Source organism: Drosophila tropicalis, unplaced genomic scaffold (assembly GCF_018151085.1).
Source record: "Drosophila tropicalis isolate 14030-0801.00 unplaced genomic scaffold, ASM1815108v1 contig_381, whole genome shotgun sequence".
Taxonomy (NCBI): domain Eukaryota; kingdom Metazoa; phylum Arthropoda; class Insecta; order Diptera; family Drosophilidae; genus Drosophila; species Drosophila tropicalis.
Genome location: NW_027172842.1, coordinates 210,623 through 225,796, shown reverse-complemented (window position 1 = coordinate 225,796; position 15,174 = coordinate 210,623). Strand labels below are relative to the sequence as shown.

Genomic DNA, 15,174 nt, shown 5'->3' with positions numbered 1-15,174 from the left:
CGATGAGCGTGGATATACATTTATGAGCCTGGTTGAAGACACCAAATCGCAAGAAGAATATGCTGACAATTGGTACAATGTTTTTGACATCTCATGTAGTTATTCGGCCCCACCGCAATATCAAAAGCAAGTCGAAGCGTTGATACAGGATAGCTTTGAGCTGAATGATGCAGAGAAGGTAAATTGTCCTATTGAGTTGAAAATTGTACCAGATGGCGCAATAATCCCATTTAGGCAGTCACCCAGTCGTTTGTCGGCACCAGAAGCGGAAGCGGTTAAAAATCAAGTTGATGAGTGGGAAGAAAACGGAATAGTGCGCAAATCCACTTCGAATGTTGCTAGCAGAGTTGTAGTCGTAAAGAAGAAAGACAATACTTTGCGGGTTTGTGTAGATTACAGGAAGCTAAATAGCATGGTCTTGGAAGACTGCTTTCCAGTTCCTTTAATGGATGAAGTACTTGAGAAATTGCAGACAGCAAGCTTTTATACGATTATGGATTTGGAAAATGGATTCTTCCATGTGCCCATAGAGGAATCTAGCAAATCATATACAGCGTTTATTACTAGAGAAGGATTATACGAGTTTAATAGAGCGCCACTTGGATTTCGTAATTCTCCTGCTTCATTCATTCTTTTCGTTAACCACATATTTCAGGATCTGATTAACAAGAATATAATGCAATTATATATGGATGACATTATAGTATATGCTGACCAAACGAGTGTCTAAACAAAACCAAATTGGTATTAAAAACTGCAGCAAAGTATGATTTAAAAATAAAATGGGGAAAATGTAGTTTTTTGCAAAAACGCATAAGCTTTCTAGGTCACGAAATTAAAGATGGAAAGATTTTGTTCAATGAAAAACGTTAGTGTTTCTTGAAGTTATTAAATGTTTATTTATTTATATATGTATCTAGGCACTAGCACATAAACCAGTGACTAAGGGTTGTCGCAACCAACACATAAATTGGGTGGACCTCGGGGTGAGATTACAAAGGTAGAGATGGGGGCCAAAGACACAGCGATGCACACCCGATGTAGCTACAATTGGTATCTGATCTTACTAAGAATAATGCATTTCTTTTATAGTACAAAATAGCGAGCTCACCAGTGCATAGTTCGACATAGTGTTAGGTCAGCAAAAGACGTTTTTATTGATTAACTAGGTCTTTATTGTTTACTGCTGACCATATCAGACCTACTTATGACTGATGAGCCATCTATATCTATAATCGGGTTACATACTTAATTGACATACATTTCTATTTGTTCTATATTATAATTGTCTTAATGTTAGCTTATTTTATATAATCAAAACACCAACATACTCCCGGCCGTTGAACACCTGTTCAACGTTATCCAACGTTGACCGCAAAATTGCTGGGGGCTGGGCTTACTGCAGCAGGAGTCGGTATGGGATTGACGATCCTCACGGTTGTCTGCTCTGGACCATTGTGTCGTGGGGGTCGTGAGCATCTTTTTATTCCATATACCATCACAAGAACCAATGGTATTGTTAGCGCTACGTAGGAGACTATAACATGATGAGCCGGCTGGCTGAGGTCTTCTGGCAATTTCCAGTTTTGCTTAGTTTCCAGTTTTCCTTGAACGTTGCTTAGTTCATCGTAGCTTAGCTGCATCTTTGTGAATTGTGTTGTTGTTGGCGCTACTTTTGTTGGGCCCATGCTGAAGTTGCCAAATCGGACATATGACAATTTCATTGTGTCTGTCGTAGTTATACGGTGACCTGTTATTCGTATACCAGAACTCCTAGCTGTACACGTCGGGTCTAGAGTTAACAATCCAGTCTTCTTAATAGTGACACCTTGTATATTATCGTCACAGGTCACTGCGAGTTCAATTGGTCTAGTGGTGGCAAAAATCCACTGATTTTTGTGATACATGTCGTACCACCCGAATGATCTGTTTGTGTGTTGTATTTGGCAAGTTGATGATTTTGTGTTTTTGAATAGCTGGAACTCACAGTTGCTATTAGCCGAAAACGTCGTTTGTTTATCAAAACAAATATATTGCTCGTTGTTGAGCTGATGGCATTGTTCCAAACCAGCTCTTGAGAGCCCAATGTATTGATTCTGTTCCTTGTTGACAGCAATGATGGGAATTTTAATGTTCATGATTACAATCCCATGAGTTCCAATTGCTGGAATGGGTACCAGGTTATACAGTTGTACTGCCTGCGTTGCCACTAATGGAAATGTGACCTTAAATATCACATGATTGTTTGCGATTGTTCCTTGTGCCTTCATTAAGCCATATAGTTGCAAGACGTCGTTATCTGGAACTGGCAACTCCAAACCAAACGGAAGATGTCTCTCCAGTTGGTTCAGATGTTCCCGAAGTTGGCCTGGTGATAGAAGTAACGGGCTTATTTTGCTATGATGGGCATCTGTAAATACTCGGGAAATTTCTGTTTGAATTCGTTGCAAATTCCCTGCAATAACTGTCATCTGAGTAGTTAGCGTAATATACCATTGCAACGCCTTTACCGCATTGTCCTGGACTTTGGTCATGTCGTTCATTTGTTGTTCCATTAGTTTCATCTGATTTTCAATTGTGGCTTCATCTCGCTTAATGATATTTATCGTTGAATCAATTACAGATGTCTGATTTTGCAGCAAGTTCAATAAGTAATCTTCATTTGATTTAACCTTTCTTATGGTGCCTGACATCTCTGTTGCATACTTTGAGTCCAGCACACCAAATAAGCCGTTCGCAATGTTCCCAATTATATCTAAAGGCGATCGTCGTTGGCGTTCTATGTGAAGGAGATCATTTCCTGTCCGTAGCTCTGAGTTGACATGCTCGAAGTGCCTCTGCATTGCGGTGCATGCCTCTGGAACCTTCATTAATACGCATATTTCTCCAACCTTTACTACTCCGTCTGAAAATGTCTTCAGGTCGGCCCAATATGGTTCGAGATCGTAGAATGCCACAATAGTCCAGTCAGACGTTGCCATCCTTCCTGTGCCAATACTTTCATAGTATATGCCTGGTTTGGGGTTGAATCGAGTTATATTAGTTCTTTGAGCAAATGCTATAGGCAATAACAACAGCATTAGGCAGATCGTCATTGCCAACGGTGGCAGACCGATCGATAAGCGTCTTTTTGTTTTTGGTTCTGCGTTGTCCTCGATACCAGGGTCTTTTTGGGAATTCGCTTCTGTGTCATCTGCCTCGATTTTACGTTTTGTTGCCGTCTCTCTAAGCAAGGGGGCCAATTTATGGATAGCCCGCTTGTAGGTGCCTCTGGCTGTTTTAACGTCTACCACGCGGACGTATCCATCCAAGCCTGGATATAACTTAACAATTCGTCCAATTGGCCACTGCAAAATTGGCACATTATCCTCCTTTAGAATTACCATCATGCCTTCTTTGACATTGTTATATGGTTTTTTCCACTTGGATGTACCCTGCAATTCTTGTAAGTACTCTTGAGACCATTGTGTCCAGAATGTATGCTTAAGCCGTTGCACTAATTCCCATTGCTCTGGAATCGATCGCTGTGTTATTGGTTCTGCATCTGGTTGGGCTACTAATGGTTCTCCGATCAATAGGTGGCCTGGGGTTAGAGCTGTTAAGTCGTTGGGATCGTCTGAGTTCGGCGTTAACGGACGAGAGTTCAGCACTGCTTCAACATTGACAATGATGGTAGACAGTTGTTCGAACGTTAAGTTTGCTGTCGATACGTTTTTCAACAGTAAATGCTTAGCGGACTTTACCGCAGCTTCCCATAATCCTCCGAAATGTGGAGACCGTGGTGGTATGAACTTAAATTGCACTCCTTTTTGATTGCAAAATTCCTTGATACTACCTGCTGCCGTTTCTGAGTGTATTGTATCGGTCAGTTCCTTAAGTTGGTTGTTTGCTCCAACAAAGTTTGTTGCATTATCGCAGTATAATGTCTGGCATCTTCCTCTGCGCCCAATAAAGCGCTGAAGCGCGCCCACAAATGAAGAGGTGGACAGGTCTCCGACCAACTCCAAGTGTACTGCCTTGGTTGCAAAGCATACAAATACTGCAATGTAGGCTTTGTCGGGACGTTTTCCTCGAACCTTATGGTGGATCCAGAATGGTCCACAATAGTCTACTCCGGCATTGAGAAAGGGTCTATTCTGAGATACCCGATGCTCAGGTAAGTCGCCCATGACTTGTTTAAAGAACTGAGGCCGGTACTTGGTGCATACTACGCAGCCCTGAATCACATTCCGGACCATCGGTTTCACCTTAATGATGTGGTACTGTTGCCGAGCTATTCCGCGTAGTGCCTCATGTCCACAATGAAGATTATCTTCATGAAGTTTCCGTAGCATCATTTTTACCACCGGATCATTATACGGCAAGAGATATGGATTCCTTGTTTCCGTTGATACTGGTGCTTGTTGTAGCCTAGTTGCTACTCGTATCATTGAATCTTCATCCAGTATTAGTGGCAATGTTGCCACCGTGCTTTTGCGATCTAGCGGTTGATCAGGTCGTTTCTTTAAGTGCCGTAATTCATATGCAAATCCTGTTTCTTGAATTTGCTTAATGATCACTCTCCGTGCTTGGTCTAACTCTTCCAACTCTAACTGAGCCGTTGGTTTCCTGCTCTGCTTGTGACAAAACCGTAGCACATACGCCACTATTCGCTGTAGCCGGTAAAACGAATTTTTGTGATTTACCGTATATATCCATTCACTCTTGTTGTTTGCCGTGGCAGTCACCATGCTGAATACCTTGGTTTTCTTCTCAGCGGTATCCATCGTGTGCTCTGTAGGCTTAAATGGTGCTGGCCAGCCACGTTGTGGTCCATGCAGAAATAGTGGTCCATACAACCATAATGTATGTGTGCTAAGCTGAACTGCTGATATGCCTCGAGACAGAACATCAGCTGCGTTGAGCGCTGATGACACATGCCGCCATTGCCTTGGATGTGATACTGCGTGTATTTTTGTCAACCGATTAGCCACAAACGTGTGGAAATGTGATGCCCGTGAATTAATCCACGAGAGTACTACTGTTGAGTCTGACCAGAGGAATGATTCTACACTTTCTGATCCGAATTGGAGATCCTGTCGAACTCTATCCGTGAGTTCAGCTCCAAGTACAGCTGCACATAGTTCCAGCCGGGGCAGTGTCTGTTTTTCCAGGGGAGCCACTCTCGACTTGGCGCACAACAATCTGACCGAAATTTGTCCATTTTTATAGGTTGATCGGACATAAACTGCCGCACCATACGCCTTTTCTGATGCATCAACAAATGTATGCAATTCCTTTGTAGTGGGGACCTTGCCATCAAAAATATGCCTTGGAATTTTCATGTGGTTTAGTGCCTGTACATCCTCTCGGTAAGCTTCCCATTGCTTCTCCAAATACGGCGGTAGGTCACCATCCATCTCAATTCGTTCGGTAGCAACATGTTGAAGAAACATTTTCGCTCTTACCACTACCGGTGCGAACAGTCCTAGAGGATCAAAGATTTGACCGACTTCGGATAGCACCACTCGTCTGGTTATTCCTTTTGTATGTCTTTGAGCCTTTCCACATAATTGGTCTTCTTTGGGTGCCCATATGATTCCCAATGTTTTGACACTTGTTTGTTCCAGTGTGTCACCGAGATTGATGTCAGCAATCGTATCTTCCTTTGGAATTTCCTTTAGAAGTTGACTGCTATTTGAACACCATTTTCGTAAGTTGAAACCCTTAGGTTTCAAGATTTCTAGAAGCTCTTGTCTTATTTGCAGGGCTTCTGGTAAACTGTCTGCTCCTGTGAGACAATCATCAACATAAAAGTCATTTTTTAATGCTGATGCTCCAGACGACAATTTTTCAATGTTTTTCAGTGCCAAATATTCCAGACACTTCGTCGCTAAATATGGGGCTGACGTGGTTCCATAAGTTACCGTTTTTAAACGATAAAACTTTAGTTCTTGACTTGGATCCTCTCTCCACACAATCATCTGATTGAATTGATCGGCAGGGTTTATCCAAACTTGACGATACATTTTTTCAATATCTGCCGTGAACACATATTTGTGTGTCCTGAACCGCAGAAGAATTGAGAAGAGTTGACTCTGTACAACTGGTCCAGGATATAAAATGTCGTTCAGTGATTTTCCTGATGACGTTTTGCATGAAGCATCAAATACCACTCTTAGCTTGGTGGTGGTACTTTCTGGTTTTAGTACACAATGATGCGGTATAAAGTAATGGTTCTTGGGAATTTGTTCTACCATTACTTGCTTCATATGTCCAAGCTGTTCATATTCTGACATAAATTTTACATACTCCTTTTTTATGTCAGGGTTCATTCGCCTCTCTAACGACATGAATCTTCTTATGGCTACTTCCCGAGATTCTCCAAGAGATGACGCCTCTTCAGCAAATGGAAGCTTTACAATTAGCCGATTGTCCGCCGCCGTGTGTAGGTTATCGAGGAAGAATTTTTCACAATACTCTTCCTCCGGACTCCTGTACCTTTTTATTGGCTCTAGTGTGTCTAGTTGCCAGAATCTTTCCAGTGATTCCTCTGGATTCGTCATGCCTACCATGCATGTGATTGAAGCTGACGTTGACATATTAATTCTGCCAGCAACAATCCATCCAAACTCTGAGTTTTGTAATGTTGGACGGTTTCGATTGCCCCGTCTCCTTTCTGGTAGCAGTATAGCATAGTGATCATCAGCTCCCAACAGCATATCAATTTTTCCGGGTTTATCAAATGTTGGGTCCGCTAATTGAATGTTGTCTGGTAATGTGACTTTCTGCGTTATTTGTTCTGTGGGTTGGTCACCTATTATGTGTGGCAATACAAATGCCTCAACTAGCATTGCGAACTTGTTGTATCTTGACCTTACAACCAAGCTTACTCGCGCCTTGCTTATCTGTGGTTGACCACCCACTCCATTTATATGAACATGAGTCTCGCTAATTTTTAACGATAACTTCTTTACCAGTCTCTCTGAGACGAGATTTACTTGAGAGCCGCTATCCAGGAGTGCTCGAAATTCTCCTTTCCTTTCATTGATCCCCTTTACCACTACCTTGGCCGTTGCCAACAGGGTGTATTTTCTGCCAATTCCATACGCAGAAGCTGCAGAAGCAGATGTAGCAATTTGGTTGCCTGTTTCTAAATGCAACATTGTGTTATGTTTTTTATCGCATTTAAAGCATCCCCTCCAAGAGCAATTTTTTGCTATATGGTCCGGCTTGAAGCAATTGACACACAATTTGTGTCTCTGCACCCAATTAAGCCGCTCTGCTGCGGATTTGATTTTGAACTTTTCACATTGGAAGAGTTTGTGCTTTGCTCTTTCGCAGAAAGCACACAGGGTACTGTTTGTCCCAGATGCTGTTGCGCATGTCTTCCTTGGACTTGGTTTCTCAATGCTGCGATTTTCGTTTCTCGGTTTCCCAATCGCCTCTAATGTTAGGAAGCGCTGTTCCAAGAAGGATAAGAAGTCCTTTACTTCCTGCAGATCCCTTGTGTTGGAAAGAGATTGCTCATATAGTGCGTGGTTGAATCTATCCAATTTTCTTGTCATATGAAACATTATGACAGCATCTGACGATTCCATATTGACGCCGATATTTTTTAAGGCTTGCAATGATTCAAAAATGTTATCATGCAAATTCTTTATAGAAGCTGCGTCATTTCCCACATTTGGGTGATCAAACAGCTTTGCCAGTATGGCTGTTACTAGAACTCGTTTGTTATTAAAACGTTCCTGCAACACTGACCAAGCAGTGTTGTAATTGGCTTCTGTTAATTCCAGGTGCCGTATCAGTCTCTCTGCTTCTCCAGAAAGGTTTGATTTTAGGTACCACATTTTCTCTATCGTGGATACATTTGACTCATGAACCACCTTTTTATAGATGTCATGAAATTGTTGCCATTTCAGATAATCCCCATCAAATTTTGGAATGGGAATTTTGGGTAGTTGCAATGATTGTATCGATTGCAATACAGGTGGTGATTGTATTACTACATTTTCTGCTGGTGCCACACAGAATTTCAGCATTGTATTTTCTGCGGCCACAAACGTAGCTATATTATATCCGGCTTCGGCTGGATTTTCAGCTAGCCGATGAATCTCATAATGGATTTCTTCAATTTGCATCCATAATTTGTCGACTACCGATTTGTAAGTCATTTTTTCTTCAGGCACAATTTGTCTTAATGTCCTGGACAATGACTCCAGCAGAGCACTTTGCTTACGAACCAGTGGTTTGACCATGACTCGCTCTTCCTCTCTTTGGCGAGCTTGTCTCTCTAGCTTTATTTTTGCCAAATGGTCCTTCCAATCTTCCACTATATTAGATACAACCGTCTTCATTTTGCTGAAATAGTCCGTTATAAAGTAGTCATCTTCAGTTGGCACGTTATTTAATTTGTCCATCAACTCCTGATGACCTTTCTCGAAGTTCTCCCACATGTATTCCAGGAGCTCAAGTTTCTCCTCGAAATAAGATGGCTTCGTTTTCCTGGCGAAAGAATCTTTTTTGCTATTCCGAATCAAGGCCTGGATTGCCTCTCCTCGTTCTGTCTGCTGTTTATAAAATTCCTCCATGTTCTTTTATATTCTTATGTAATTGCTTGTCTGTACTAGTACTTGACCCGATGGGAGTTTATTTATTTTGTCAAAGACAGGGAACGCTCCGACTCGTTCCTAAAAATGGTCAAGTGTAGCACAAATAAGAATAAGAAATAAATCGAAGTTGCCTTTTGAATAGTGTTTTAACAATAGTTTTATTTTTATTTCCAATATACCTATTCTTTTACACTGATAACTGCCACGACAGTGAAACCAATTTTTGGAGTTTCTTTTCTTTGTTTAAAAAAAAAAATTGCTGATCAATGCCAAAATCTATACTCGTGCGTACTACCTGGGTTACTGACCGAGTTAACTAGGTCAGATATTGCTGACGCCAGGGAATGCAACAGAGTTGAGTTGATCAAACTTTATTTTATACAAAAATAACTTTTTATGATTTGATTCAAAATGATTTATGATTTGGTCGCCTCGTTGACACAAATCGTTGTTAAATGATTTTTATAAGGTGATCGCCTAGTTGATCAACTTTTATTAAATGGGTATGCACTGCTACCCCGTTGCGGAAACCAACTCCTAGTTTTCCAGTAAATCTTTTTATTCGCCAAGGTGGCTACGCAATGATTGCCAAGTTAATCAATTGCGATGTTTTTAGTCGGGACCCCAGATTGATGTGAGATGTTCATCAATTTGTGCCCTCGCTTAGGATTGTCGTGTCCCAAGCGTGCAAAGAAAGTAGTCGCCTAGTTGACCAGTTTCCTTTTTGTTGAGAGATTGGTCGCCTGAGTTGACCAAATGTTCTCGCTTGATGACGGTTTCACCAAGTCTGTTATTCTTTTAACTTGGAGCCGCCAATGTCGGGGTCACCAAAATGTTCAATGAAAAACGTTAGTGTTTCTTGAAGTTATTAAATGTTTATTTATTTATATATATATCTAGGCACTAGCACATAAACCAGTGACTAAAGGTTGTCGCAACCAACACATAAATTGGGTGGACCTCGGGGTGAGATTACAAAGGTAGAGATGGGGGCCAAAGACACAGCGATGCACACCCGATGTAGCTACAATTGGTATCTGATCTTACTAAGAATAATGCATTTCTTTTATAGTACAAAATAGCGAGCTCACCAGTGCATAGTTCGACATAGTGTTAGGTCAGCAAAAGACGTTTTTATTGATTAACTAGGTCTTTATTGTTTACTGCTGACCATATCAGACCTACTTATGACTGATGAGCCATCTATATCTATAATCGGGTTACATACTTAATTGACATACATTTCTATTTGTTCTATATTATAATTGTCTTAATGTTAGCTTATTTTATATAATCAAAACACCAACAGATTTGGCCCGGTAAAGATAAGACGATGGCGATCAGGCGTTTGTGGTTTCGGAATTCCACAAACGTCAAATCGATTCAGGCATTTCTTGGTTTAACCGGATTCTTTAGAAAGTTTATTCCTCAGTATGCGCAGATAGCAAGCCCTCTTACCAAGTGCTGAAAAAAGATGTTAAGTTTATTATGGGTCCAAGCGAGCTTCAGGCGTTGCAGCAATTGAAGACGGCGATAATAAACGAACCAGTGTTACACCTCTATTCCCGCGAGGCACCAACCGAGTTACACACGGATGCTTCAAAAGACGGATTTGGAGCAGTACTCTTCAGCTATTTGACAACAATTTACATCCGATTTATTTTTGGAGTAAGAAAGCATCTGAAGCAGATTCGAAGAGGCATAGCTACATTCTTGAAGTCAAGGCAGCATATATGGCGTTAAAAAAATTTCGACATTATTTGCTAGGGATCCCGGTGAAATTGGTGACAGACTGCATTGCATTTAAGCAAACTACGTCAAAGCTGGACATCCCAAGGGAGGTTGCGCAGTGGATATTGTATTTACAAGATTTCAATTTGAACGTGGAGCACCGATCAGCAGTAAAGATGCAGCACGTGGACTGTTTAAGCCGTTACCCGCAGTCGTGCTTAGTAGTAAAAGTGAAATAACAGCGCGTCTAAAGAAGGCACAGCAGACAGATGATCATATTATCGCGATTATAGAGTTACTAAAGCAGCAACCATATAAAAGCTTCAACCTGAAAGGTGGTTTGCTATTCAAAGAAGTTGAAGGTAATGAGTTATTGGTTGTACCAAAGCTAATGGAACGGTAGATAATACAACGATCGCACGAGGTTGGACATTTTTCGACGCGCAAGACAATGCACGCTATCGACCAACAGTACTGGATACCGCATTTGGAAAGTAAAGTATCAAGATTGGTTGCAAACTGCATAAAATGTATAGTTCATAATAAACAGCTGGGTAAAAAGAAGGAGACACACCGCTACATACTTTACATTTCGATCATCTAGGACCCATGGACAGCACCTCCAAGCAGTACAAATTCATTTTGGCAATGGTAGATGGTTTTTCGAAATTTGTATGGTTGTTTCCAACGAAGTCCACAGGTCAGGAAGAAGTAATTAAAAGACTCAACGAATGGACAGACATTTTTGGATTTCCCGAGAAGATCAAAAGTGACAGAGGGGTGGCCTTCACATCAAACGCTTTTAAAGAATTCCTTCGATCAAACGATGTAGAGCATGTACTGTCAACCACAGGAGTAGCAAGGGGCAATGGCCAAATCGAACGAGTTAACCGTTGTATCCTGTCTATTACCGGAAAAATATCAGCAGATGAACCCACGAAATGGTATAAAGCGGTTTCTCAAGTACAGAAGGCTATTAATACAACGATGCATTCTTCAACTAAAATGTCACCTTTTGAAGTCCTGTTTGGAACGAGAATGCGTAACCATATAGATGACCGTTTGCTGGATATATTACAGGAGGAACAAGTAGATCAGTTCAACGACGAGCGTCAAAAGCTAAGACAAGAGGCTAAGATTAATATAGAGAAGGCGCAGGCGACTTACAAGAGGAACTATGATAAGAACAGGAAAGGCGAAGCTATCTACCAAGTTGGCGATTTGGTAGCTATAAAGAGAACGCAGTTTGTAGCGGGCCGTAAATTGGCAAGTCAGTTTTTGGGACCCTATGAAGTGATCAAAGCTAAGCGCAACGGCCGGTACGATGTAAAGAAAGCGACCAATGGTGAAGGGCCAAGGATGACAATTACGAGCGTGGACTATATGAGACTTTGGCGATATGTGGCTGAGAACGACGAGTTGCTGTCTTCTGAGTCAGAAGACGATTATCAGGAGGGCCGAGTGTAAAGACGAGATGGGCACACTGATCTGAGATTGCCCCTATTTTCGAGTCGTGTAGCAGCTGAGAGGCAGAGGCATCGAAGAGAGAGAGTCTAAGGGCAGTCGTCGTCGAGAACGGGCAAGAGATAAACGGGTTACGAGAGCGTTCGGCAGTTATGAAATCAATTATTATTCTAAAAGAAATATGTACTACACCTCAATTTAAACATTTCAGTTAATATTATTATGTACAATAAACTATTACAAATATAATGTTAACCTCACATATATATATATATATATATATATATATATATGTATATATATATATGTATTTTAAAAAAAGATGATGTGTACAATATCTTATATGTGATTCTAAGTACTACGAGCACTCCTCCACATACGTGGCCGGAAAGATGACAATGTGATTCCTTAGCGCTCCCAGCCACCAGCCATCGTCCTGCTTGGCATGAATTTCTATGATATCGTCAGGACTCAGTTCCAGCTCATCGTAAAGTTTTGGTGTATAGCTATAGAGGGCCTTACATTTGCCCAGCACTTGATTGTCCTTGCCGTTCTTCTGCAACTCTTGAGCATTCTGATAGAAATGCTGCGTCGGCGGATTTGGCGTTTGGCCTGGTAACTTTTTGGCTGGCTCAGTGTCAGCATCGTCCTCGTCTTCGTCCTGCGAACTGAACTCATCGAAATCGGAGTCCTGCTGATTGGAAACACCATCGGCTTGGCCGCGGTCCTGTTCCGATACCGTTCCTGTTGTTGCTGCTCGTATAGTTTTCGATTTGGCTGCAGCCAGTGAAGGATTCGTCGTTGAGATTATCTTTGGTTGACTGGTGAATGTCTCGATGTTGCATTTGCAAATGCGAGCAATCCTCATCGACAATATCATCGTCATCGGCAGTGTTTGTGGCATCTTCAGCCACGTTGGGTACTTTGAGAATTGTTCTTCAGCCACGTGGGTACTTTGAGAATACTTTGCTGCAGACCAGTGCGATCGCGAGTGATCTTCAGATAGCAGTCGGAATCAATGAGTTAGTTTTACGGATGGAAACACGGGGCATTTCGCTTCGAAACTTACCTGTTTATGCTGAGCTAGCGGATGGGTGGAACGGGGTTTATGATCTAGCTCTAGCAAGGCCGAGTGTAGCTTAAGACGAGCTCCTTCCAAATAGGTAAGCATAATTGATTAAAACAAAAATCCAAAGTTGTTTAATTTTAACTCACATGATACAGCTTATCGGTAATATTTTTATGTTCCTGGTTTTTCAGTGACTGAGATAAGCCCCTTAGGCCATCACGGGAGCGTCGTCCCCTCTCCAGATCCGTTTTCACCAATTGCAGTAGCTTAATCAGGGCATGTTAACGTCTCTCACGGTTCATGGCCAATGTGGTGTGCTCACAGTAGAAGTCGGGGAGCAATTGCTCGCTAGGACCTTCCGAATTGCGGAGTATATTGCGAACCACTTGCATATCCTTTGTCACATTACAGGCATCCAGCTGTGGCTGTAGACGAGTGCTCAGTGTGCCCAAAATTGGATTCATATCGGAGATGAGACGGGCGTATTGCTGTGCAAAGTTGTGCATGTTGCCGAGCGATGCATATCGCTACGACTTTCCATTTCTGTAGCCACACAACGCCAAGCATCGGCCACACTGCCAGGTATCTCCCTTCCAGCTTTATTTAGTTTATTGGCCAGTTTTGAGAGAGACTTTGAATAAATGAGCTCGGAATCGGTCCTGTTTGAAGTACATAAATAATAGAGTATACAATAAATGAAGTAGGTAGATGCATGGATTACTTACCGCTCCTGCAGGACAAAGATTAACTCTTTGCTAAAATCTCCACCTTGTTTAACATATCGTCTCAGTTCCTCAAAGCCGTTTTGTCCCTGTAAGGTAAAATTAAAGTAATGTATTACTGTTTTTTATTCATTCAAAGCAATTTCAACTCCAGCCTAAACCCTTTAAATAAATGGCGTTAACAGTTCGAATCATTATACCTCATCCTTGAACCTTTTGGCATGTGGAGAGACGTCCTCCTCACTGGATCTCTGTGATGGAGAATACTCAAATTCCGTTCGTTCGACTGCGACTCCGACTTCATTCGGGGGACATGCTCTGTTGGCGGCTTCTACACTCCGATACTGATTGATTAAGATTGCTCCGCGATTGCGCTAAGCGTTTCAGCGGTGTCTGCTGTCGCACCACTTCTTTTAATCGCGTACTCTCCTCGTCTATACAGTTTTTCATGCCGTTCCAACCTTTGCGTAACTTTTCCTTATTGTGACTGTTCTTGAGTAGCGTAATTCGCCGTTCGCTCGGACGTAGCTGGTCGATTTCGCGACTAAAGTCTTCAGATTCATTAATTTGTCTGGTGATCTCTTGGAGTTCATCAATCGAAACGAATAGATTTTGGGCATAGCTCACAGATTTGAGATCATAATCAAATCCTTCCTCCTCTTTATCATCACGACTCAAACTGCATTGTGAGCTCATTAGACTTTGCTTGGAACTCTGCTTGGATCCGTGGGCGGGATTCGTGAGGGAGAGGGCATCAATACTTTTGAAATGGGCTTGCTGGGCAACGAAACCCACGCCTTGCACGACAGGTGTGCAACTATCACTGCTGGCCGGTGGAGTGTGGGGGCGAAATGGGCGATATTGCGCCGGACGGCAGCGGTGGTTCATTTTCCGAATCGAGAACATTTTCCTTATTCTCACTAGCTGCCAAGCTGAGCTTACTGTTGCCATATAGCTCTGGCAATTCGGGTAGATTTAGTATGCCCAATTGAGCTGGTGCGGTGACATTCAAATCCAAGCTCATTGAAGACGATTTCTGCAGGCACACCTTTAGCTCAGAACGATGAAGATTTTAAACCGATAGCGATTGCTGCTGACGCCTGATATGTGGCTCTCGCTTGGGCGGTTCGATCGGCACTGTGATCGGAATATCTTTTGCGATAAGGTCGATGTCTGAGCTATTCCCCCCTCCAATTTGTTTTAGACTCGCTTCCGTGACATCGAAACGATCTGTATTTAGAGTGGTAGTCGATATCACTATTGGGGCACCAATTTCCAGACGATGGTCCTCTGAACTGCTACCAGTCATGTTATAGCTGCCTGAGGCCAGTTTATTGGGCGAACCGGACCCAGAACTAGTTTTTCCCGTAGAATCACTTCCGACACCACATGGCAGGGTCATGCTCCCCAAATAGCGCCGGCTCAGAGTATTATCCAGCACGGAGTATCGCTTAATGCGATTCAGGAATGATCCTTTGTGATTGTTCTTATTGCTGGCGCTATCATTGCTCTCCGTTGGAGTCTGAGGAATATCGGCTAAAGCCATTTTATCCTTGCCGCCTAATTTGAATTTGTGCACTCGCAAATGATTCAT

The 15,174-nt window shown here is 42.2% G+C and overlaps 1 pseudogene; it reads right to left on the bottom strand.

Moving 5' to 3' along the window:
- Window positions 1-12,147: 12,147 nt before the first annotated feature.
- LOC137572527 (uncharacterized) lies at window positions 12,148-15,174 on the bottom strand (annotated as a pseudogene).